Genomic DNA, 9,954 nt, shown 5'->3' with positions numbered 1-9,954 from the left:
GAGGAGAGTTTGGCCGGCGCATGTGCACCTGTCTTGTGCGCTCGCGCGCTTGTGCTCTCGCGATGACTGCTGGGCGAATGCTGCTTCTGGTCCCGCACGTCGGCTGCACTGGGTTAGAGTAGGGTAGAATAAGGCATTTTCTCAGTCAACCACTCCAGCCGCATCGCTCCTCACGCACTGCCCGCGTCGTGGGGAGTTGTTGCGTGCGTCAGCTACGGAGGGGTGGGCTGGCGCATGTGCACCCGGCTGGTGCACATATTTTCTGCTGGCGCAATGACATGTGGCCACGTGCTCCTTCTGGTCCTGACCGTCAGTTGCGGTGGCTGCGCTGCCTGGGGATATGGAAGAGAGAAGAGGAGACGTTATGGGCGGCTTGTCCCTTCCTTTCCGCTGTTGAGAACGTGCGCGCAGAAAGGACCGCAGCCGCCGCACCCTTCTTCCCGTCTCCTCCTCCTCTCCCTCTTCTGCGCGACCAGATTAAGAGGACACGAGCGGCGGCTCTCCCAGCCCCCGCTGCGTCATCTGCTCCTCCATTGACGGCAGTTAGGTAAGCCGAAGATGAGCGTCCGATCTACGCCCTCGTCAGGTTGCATCCATTGGTGAGGAGCGGCCGATCCATGTGTGTGCCGTCGCTGCAGGGATAGCGAATGTCAGCGAGAAAGGCCGTCGTCGGAGTACGCAGCCGTCTCCCTGTCCGCTTCTTCTGGTGGCGCCTCCCTACGTGAGCTCCTTCCTCCAATCCCTCGCGTTGCCTCTCTTCCTCCTCCTTCCCCTCCTTCTCATCCCATGTTTTTTCTATTTGTTTCTGTAATTATACTCCATGGTGCTTGCACGCCCATGGATCTGGAACTGACATTTTAGTGTTATTATCTGCTTTTCCCCCAAAGGTTGATGTAATAACTACATATGTTTTGCTTCCATTAACCTCATCTTTTTCATAGGCTTGCTAAGTATTTCTATAGAAAGCTGGATAATTTCACTACGGAAATAGGTTTATCTGTACACTTCCACTATAGCTTATCTTCATGTGTTCAGTGAGAAACTTGGTTCTGAAATTTGACTATGAAATTTTACATAATGCAGCGGAGTCCATTCTTCTTGGCTTTCAGCGCTGCCTGTTCTTGCTGGGAACTACTGTTATATTACGTTCTGCAGTCGTTCTGCAGATGGGAGGAAACAATGTAAGATCAGAAGTTTGCTACTGTTGCTTTGGACTGAATCTATCGATTGGTGGCTGATGGTGTTCTACCTTTGTTAGGAGGACAAGGCAGTTGTTATGCAGATGTTGATGGTTTTGGCTGGAATCAACACCCTTCTAAAGAGTTTCTTTTGTTACCTGATTGCCTGCGGTGATTGGTGTTTATACACCTTTGTTCTACCTACCATTTCGATCATACTTCTGGGACCCTACACGGATGAACCACATATTATATGTTGAAAAGAAGGGTAATTCTACTTGCCTCCTAGTAATCTTTTCCTACATGTAAACTGATGAATCACCTGGATCTCGTTTTTGAAGAAATTCCTCAAAATCTTGCATGGAACAAAAGGTGCTTTGATCGTTGCTTCGGTACTTGGTGATCTTCTTTACCATTTAATAGTTGCTTCATGTTTCTATAGGATACCCCCATGCAACATAACAACCATAGTGAGCATGTCAAAAGTTTAGCATGCTTATTATAATTCTCTTATCTGTAAATTATTATATGAAGTTTGCGTTTTGCTTGGTTAACTCTTCTTAAGTTCACATGCTTTTCCTAAAGCTTGGTGCTGACACTCATAAATCTGTTGTAGGCTCACTATATAAGATAACGAATCTGTGTTATATAGACTATCGTGGTAAAGAGGTTTTTATCAGGTTATTCATTCCCATACATTGAACCTATGGTTCTAACTTTTGCCCATGATAAAGAAAATGGGGTTTACTGCTTTTAAGCAACATCTAATTAAACCAACAAAAGATCTATAGTTCCGCCAACATACCATTTTTTTGCTGGTGGACATACCAAATTACTCATATGTATCATATTATGCTGCTTCCCATATTGTTTTTTCCCAGGAATGACAAGGCATTCAGGTTCTCTTTATAGCTTTCTTACACAGGAACATATTGCAAAATTAAGATACATAATGTTGTTCTACCTACAGGTCTGCCTTATATCTACAGGTATATCCATGCATTCTTTGTTCTTTTTCTTCAGTGATCTACTGATCTTCATGATTTAGTTTAGTGCTAGAGTTAGCAAAATCTGTCATGTAGCAGATTGTGCTTGACTTCACATGTGTATGATCTATGATGTAATATGTATTAATGGTATCTTTGTGGTTGACTCGGTTGTGTGCCTTTGTCTGAATCGATTGAGAAATATCTGAATATATACCTGAATGTGGTGGTTTCACACATTATGAATGAAGCTACCAATGAGTATACCTTGCTTCTGAAATCATGAGTGTTTTCCTTCTTTGAAAAGTGATAAAGTTACAGCGTAGTTTGCTCAGAGGCGTGCATAACTGCAGATTGAGCAAGGCACAATCTGAGAAGAAAAACACAAAATTAGAAATAGTGTGTGCATCATGTGTATGTTTGCTCGTGATATGTGTATTTGTTGGCTGAGCGACGCTGTTGGGAGTGCCGGTTGTGGCGCCTCGCCTCGGGAGCCCTTCGACGTGGTGCGCCCCTGTGTCGCCGCAATGGCCGCCTCACGTTAGACAGGAGGGGATAAGTTAATCCCTAATTAAGATGCGCAATTAAGATCCCCAATAAAACTGGCAACATCATTATGGAAGGGAAATGATTGGATAACAAATTGTATAGATTTAGTATCGTATCATTTATTTGTGACTGCATGATCTTAATTGCGCGTCTCTGAATATTTTATGCCCTTGCTCTTGGAAGATTAGACTGATGTGGTGTTGCTTTATAAATAAATGACATGCTAACTTACCGGTTTGGTTTAGGTCTGTAGGCAAAGGCGAAAAAAGAATCATAATCTCAAGTTTAGGCATGCACATGGCGACTGATCACAAAATAAGTAGGCACAGGTGCAGTATTGTGATTTTCAGCAAGAGAAAGACAAGTACATTTAGTTGTTCAGATTTTATACACTTGAACCTTGTCCTAATAACTACTCCATGCGTTTCTAAATATTAGTCCTTATAGAGATTTCAATAGAAACTACATATGGATGTATATAGACGTAGTTTGGAGTGTAGATTCACTCATTTTGCTCCGTATGTAGTCCATATTGGAATATCTAAAAAGACTTATATTTTGGAACGGTGGGAGTAGAGCTGTTGTGATGTTGCTCTACTATAAGTGCCTTGCTTAAATGCTTGGTTAGGTCGAGTGTATGGCAATGAGAAGGCTAGCTGAACAATGCTAGAAATAACATTAATGTGTTAAGCTTCAGATAAGCCAAATATTTTGTGACAAGCTTTTATGGAAATTACCTGGGGCTGGGAAGAAAGCAATATGTAGCTATCCTGTGTTGTGCATGCAGGCAATGCTTGTGTGTAGGTATGCCACCTCTGCTATCTGACTATCAGCCCCAGTTTTTATAACAATTGTGATTCTAATCTGATTCATCGTGTTACAGGATCCTTTGCATATTAGCCTCTCCTTACCGGCATCTGGTAAAAGTTGTGATCCAGGAGAAGAGAATGACGGTCTCATAGCTCTGGCTTTGCCTGGCTGACGGTCCTTCGTGCTCTCTTGGTTTTTCATTCAGTGGTAGTGATAGCTTTGGGTGTTACTCTGCACCCTTCATGTAATTGTGTTCCCCCAACGAAATTTATAATTGTGATACTCAGTTTATTAGAAAAAATGGACTAATGGTTAATGATCCGGTGTTGAGAAAAAATAATGGAATGTGCATTGAGTGGCTTTAGTTTTCATTCCCATCATACAATGTACCTTTACGTTTACTTAAATTTTAATTATTAAAAGGGTCCTGAGTATTGCTAAATTGTGAAGCATTTATTCTCCGTTCTTTCTCTTTAGAAGTTTCGCCACGGCGACACATTCCACCTGGAAAAGCATAAGGCTGTCGACCCGTTTTTTGTTCTATAGGCATCCCTTTGTACGCACATTCTGTAAATTAAACTTAGCAATGAAGCTTCGACAATTCTGTCATCGCCCTTTCAAACAATGTAAGATCTTCTGGTTCTTTAATCTTTGTTGTACAGTCTGTAACTCTCCAAATTATTCTTTATAAACCATCTCAAAAGCTGTGAACTGATGACCACTTCTGCTAAGACAATGTTGAAATATTTTTTTGGCTCTATGATGTACTGAAGTTTATGAATCACCTGTGCTACCTAAAATGGCTATGTATGTAAGACACAATGATGCTCTTAATCACCCTAAGTGATTGCTAAAACCTAACTTTACCAACAAAGACCCAATGTTTTCCAAACACACCAGGTTGGGCGCAAATGGATCAAGGGTTACATTCATGCCCTATGTACTTGCTCAAACATAAAGTTATGAAGATGCAAATATTGGAGCAACCTACTGATACATGGAATTTTTATACAAAGTTTCATAGTAAGGCAGGTCATGTGATATACTCTGGGTTTGAATTTGGACCTTATGCCATTCGCCTCTGCGTTGCCCAATTAAGATAACGAAATATACATACTCAAGTATATAATTTCAAAGACAAATTATCCTTAATTTTCCATCTTAAAGGGTTTGGATTAGTATCCTAAGTGGTTGCTAAAACCTACTTCTACTAACAAAGTCAAATATTTTCAAAACACTTTGGGTTTGACAATCCCTCCTTTAATCTATGTGATGGTGTCCCTTACCATAAATACATGTTATGTGGATTCAGTAGAAATGATGTTTTAGGCATGTTTGATTGTTATAAAACAAATGTCATAGACGATAGCTATTGCTATTATGAAGACATTTCTAACTACTCCCTCCGTTCCTAAATAATTGTCTTTCTAGATATTTCAACAAGTGACTACATACGGAGCAAAATAAGTTAATCTACACTCTAAAACATGTCTACATACATCTGTATGTTGTAGTCCATTTGAGATGGCTAGAAAGACAATTATTTGGGAACGGAGGGAGTATCTGCTATTCAATGTTTGATGCTCCTTCATTATTTTTATACAGATGGGCTAAAGCTCCAAGCATACATGTTTGCTCAAACCTAAAGCTCCTAACTAATAAAAATATTTTGAAAGCACTCATAATTTTAAAGGTACATATATTTTTAAACAAAAGCCTATGTATTTTTTTTTTGCTCAAACACAAAATCACTTAAAAATGCAAATGTTTTCAATGCAAACATGATTTCAAATGGGTCTCTGCGAACATGGTAGCAAGTATTTTGTGCTATCAAATTAAAATGTGTATATACATCTCATTGTAGATAAAAACCCATCATGTTTTTTGTTAAAGGGGATTAAACCAAGGATATTACTTTCATCACGCACATGGATTTAGTGTGCCTCTGCGCCATTTGGCGCAACGGGTCCACTAGTAAAAATAAAAAACAAGGACCTCGAGGTTAAATTAGCCGAGGGAATGGGTCATTTCGGTCATTTGACCAATATGACCCATCCTATCTGTTAATTTAACATCAACACAACTTCCCATCTAGTCACCCATCCCATGGTTGATCCAGCCTGAGCACACTTTGCTTGAGAGTTCTCTTAGATGAGCTACTGGTGGAACAACTAGTCCTTGCTGTATAGGATGCCTCTTCGCATCCTTATGGCGTATTCGGATGACCGCCCATCCCCCAATGGCCAATACATGTTGTGTAGACAGAGCATATCACATACGTCTTATTAGAAGCAATCATCTGTGTTATTATCGCTCTTCACACACATTTCTGACTACAGACCTATTTGCCACGTATAACACACATCTTGTTATATTCAACCGTTTCTGTTCTCTTGTCTTAATGCAAACAGTTCATCCAAGTGAACCGCATGATGTATATCGCACACACCTTGATCTGCCTGACCGTTTCTTTTGTGTTGCCTAATCACAAACAATTCATCCTAGTGAACCGTATGATGTGTATCGCACACGCCTTCATATGGCTGTTCGTTTCTTTTGTTCCACCTCATCGCAAACAGTTTATTGAACTGAACCGTATGCCATGCATCACACACGCAACTAAAATCTGAACCATGTTTGATGCATCCGTCATCACAAACATTTTGGACATTTTCGACGGTTCTCTAACACCACCGTTTGCGATTATTGCATCACACACAGTTTCTCGAAGGGTCTCTGATTGTAGTGTCGCGTTAGTAGCATTCTGCAGTAGTGAGAATAGCTTCAATTGAACATTTATTCAGAACAATACAGCAATATAAGTAGCACAACATAACAAAGCTCAATCATGTGGATGTAGGACGATACTGACCTCGTTTGTTACAGCTGTCTTGGCCACTGACTTGGTCATACCTTTTCTTGTGGAGTGAATTTTGCACTCCACATGTTGTTGAGTCCCATGCTATCTGCAGACTATTCATGTCACCAGTGTCTACTAATACTCTATAAAGTTGATATCTATTGATGGGCATCTCCATAGCTCATTGATACGCCTAGTTGACGTGAGACTATCTCCCTCTTTTTGTCTTCTCCGCAACCACCACTCTATTCCACCTATAGTGCCATGTCCATGGCTCACGCTCATGTATTGCATGAAAGTTCAAAAAGTTTGAGAATACTAAATTATGAAACAATTGCTTGGCTGAAACCGGGGTTGTGCATGATTTGAATATTTTGTGTGATGAAGATGGAGCATAGCCAGACTATATGATTTAGGGATAAGCTTTCTTTGGCCATGTTATTTTGAGAAGACATAATTGCCTTATTAGTATGCTTGAAGTATTATTGTTTTTATGTCAATATTAAACTTTTGTTTTGAATCTTTCAGATCTGAACATTCATGCCACAATTAAGAAGATTACATTGATAAATATGTTAGGTAGCATTCCACATAAAAAATTCCGTTTTTATCATTTTACTCGAGGACGAGCAGGAATTAAGCTTGGGGATGCTTGATATGTCTCCAAGTTATCTATAATTTTTTTATTATTCCATGCTATTATACTATCTATTTTGGATGTTTTATATGCATCAATATGCTATTTTATATTATTTTTGGGACTAACCTATTAACCTAGAGCCCAATGCCAGTTTCTGTTTTTGCCTGTTTTTGAGTTTTGAAGAAAAGGAATACCAAACGGAATAAAACTTTTGTGATGATCTTTCTTGGACGAGAAGCAAACCAGGAGACTTGGAGATGAAGTCGGAGGAGCCACGAGGCGTCCACAAGGGTGGAGAGCGCACCCAGAGGCGTCGGGCGCCCCCCTGTCTTGTGGGCCCCTTGTGGGTCTCCTGACCTAATTCGTTCGCCCATGTATACTCTTATACCCCAAAACCATCAGGGGAGCCACGAAAACACGTTTCCACCGCTGCAACCTTCTATACCCGTGAGATCCCATCTAGGGACCTTTTTCGGTGTCCTGCCGGAGGGGGATTCGATCATGGAGGGCTTCTACATCAACAACATTGCCCTTCCGATGAAGCGCAAGTTGTTTACCACAGACCTATGGGTCCATAGCTAGTAGCTAGATGGCTTCTTCTCTCTCTTTGATTCTCAATACCATGTTCTCCTCGATGTTCTTGGAGATCTATTCGATATAATACTCTTTTGCGGTGTTTGCCGAGATCCGATGAATTGTGGATTTATGATCAGATTATCTATGAATATTATTTGATTCTTCTATGGATTCTTTTATGCATAATTTGATATCTTTGCAAGTCTCTTCGATTTATCGGTTTAGTTTGGCCTACAAGATTGGTTTTTCTTGCAATGGGAGAAGTGCTTAGCTGTGGGTTAAATCTTGCGGTGTCATTTCCCAGTGACAGTAGGGGCAGCAAGGCATGTATTGTATTGTTGCCATCGAGGATAAAAAGATGCGGTTTTCATCATATTGCTTGAGTTAATCCCTCTACATCATGTCATCTTACTTAATGCGTTACTTTGTTCTTTATGAACTTAATACTCTAGATGCATGCTGGTTAGCGGTCGATGTGTGGAGTAATAGTAGTAGATGCAGGCAGGAGTCGGTCTAGTAGACACAGACATGATACCTATGTTCATGATCATTGCCTTAGATATTGTCATAATTATGCGCTCTTCTATCAATTGCTCAGCAGTAATTTGATCATCCACCGTATTATTTGCTATCTTGAGAGAAGCAACTAGTGAAACCTATGGCCCCCGGGTCTCTTTTCCATCATATAAGTTCTCTTTTCCATCATATATGTTTCCGATCTACTACTTTGCAATCTTTTACTTTTCGTTCTATAAACAGGCACACAAGGTTTATGTCCGCCTACCTGATCAGGGTAGTGCGCGCCCATAACCTTCTCTCGTTGGAGGCATCGGTGAGAGGCATGACAATAGACCTAGTTAGGACCTTCCCATAAAAGGCAAATGTAGTTGCACTGGTCAGTTTGATTCAATGGCACCATGACTCTAACAACAGATGTTCAAGTTCACTATTATCCTGTTAAACTTGAATGCAATAAGCTGATTCATAAAAATTAACATGATGCAACTACGATGCATGAGCATGATATCAACATAAGCATGGAGGTGCAACATAATCATCGAGCATAACCACAATGAAGCATATATCCAAATGAGCATGGCATACTGACGAGCATGAATAATACAAGCATAACTCTACCATAAGCATAACATGACCACTAGCATCATGGATAAATACCATGCAAGAACATAGCAAGAACACTACCAAGTAAGCATGTAACCAACTAGATGCAACGGAACAAGCATAGCAACGGTACTGAATAACAGACTAAGCATGCATCCGAAGAACATCACTGCTACCAGCATGTATTACTATTAACCAACATGCCATGTGAAAATGATACCAGCAGGTAGCACAAGATATCACGACGCATCAGAACATAGCAAGAAAGTGGACAAGAATCCACGAGCATAACTGAAATAACGACAGTAGTAGCAAACAAGCAGGCAGATAACAACAAACTTTTATTAAATATTCAAGTTGAAAACCAAGGCTACTGCATGTCTATCATGCAAGTGGATGTTATGGCTTGCTTGGGGGTGAGGGCTCCAAGAAGGACTGCGGTGAAGCCGCGGACATGAAACGCCAGACGGTACTCTCTCGAAGGGGGTTGATTAGAGGCAAGGGCAAACTGGTCATTTTCACTGTGGGACAACCTAGTGAAAATGGAACCAACAGAAAGAGCTTGAAGATACAAAGATGTGAGCGTTGGTTTCACCTCGATCGGAGTTACGGTTGAAAAGTTGTGAAGGGTGGAAGCTCAGGGTCTATTGTGCAAAAATATCACCACAAATAGGTCCCTGAGTGGATAAGGCAGAAACATATTTCAGAAATACGCTTTCCAGAGAGGAAAGCGCATTTGTGCCCGAAGAACAACAGAAATACGCTTTCATCAAGGGAACACGTACTCACCAGAAAACCGCCTCCACTTGCCACGTGGGCAGAGGTGGCTGGGCCACTGGCTCGTGGGTCCTAGGCGCAGGGGGGCGATCGGGCGCTGTCTTCTTCCTCCCGTGCTCCCTCACGCGAGGAACAGATGAGAGACAGAGCAGCGGGCGGCACAGAGCTGGCCGGCTCCGGCCGTCTCCGGCCGAGTCAAGCACACCGGCAGCCACGGCGGGGCCCGCCGCACCCGTTCTCGGCCAGAGGGAGGCGCGGGGACACGACAATGGGCGGCACCAGAGGAGGATAGAGGCGGACGGGCGACGGTTACTAGGGCTTCCGACGATGGGAGGCGAGGGAGAGAAGGCGGGGCGACTTGCTGGAAAGAAGGGGAGACGTTGGTGTAGTCGGGATGGGGGAGGAGAACTAGAGAGCTCGGTCGAGGTGGTGGCAGAGATCAACGGCGATGGCCAA

General features: G+C 42.0%; 1 long non-coding RNA gene across 3 annotated transcripts; it reads left to right on the top strand.

Annotated features, from left to right (window-relative positions):
• Window positions 1–368: 368 nt before the first annotated feature.
• LOC119295892 lies at window positions 369–3,975 on the top strand. Of its 3 annotated transcripts, none has more exons than XR_005144464.1 (4): window positions 369–547; window positions 639–721; window positions 1,084–1,181; window positions 1,259–3,975. It is a non-coding gene; the product is annotated as an uncharacterized LOC119295892 (long non-coding RNA). The 3 variants fall into 3 exon arrangements; XR_005144463.1 differs by having other exon boundaries at window positions 372–721; window positions 1,259–3,517; window positions 3,597–3,975; XR_005144462.1 differs by having other exon boundaries at window positions 372–721.
• The last annotated feature ends 5,979 nt before the right edge of the window (window positions 3,976–9,954 follow it).

Source organism: Triticum dicoccoides, chromosome 4B, assembly GCF_002162155.2.
Source record: "Triticum dicoccoides isolate Atlit2015 ecotype Zavitan chromosome 4B, WEW_v2.0, whole genome shotgun sequence".
NCBI lineage: Eukaryota > Viridiplantae > Streptophyta > Magnoliopsida > Poales > Poaceae > Triticum > Triticum dicoccoides.
This window is presented reverse-complemented; position numbering and strand designations above follow the sequence as displayed.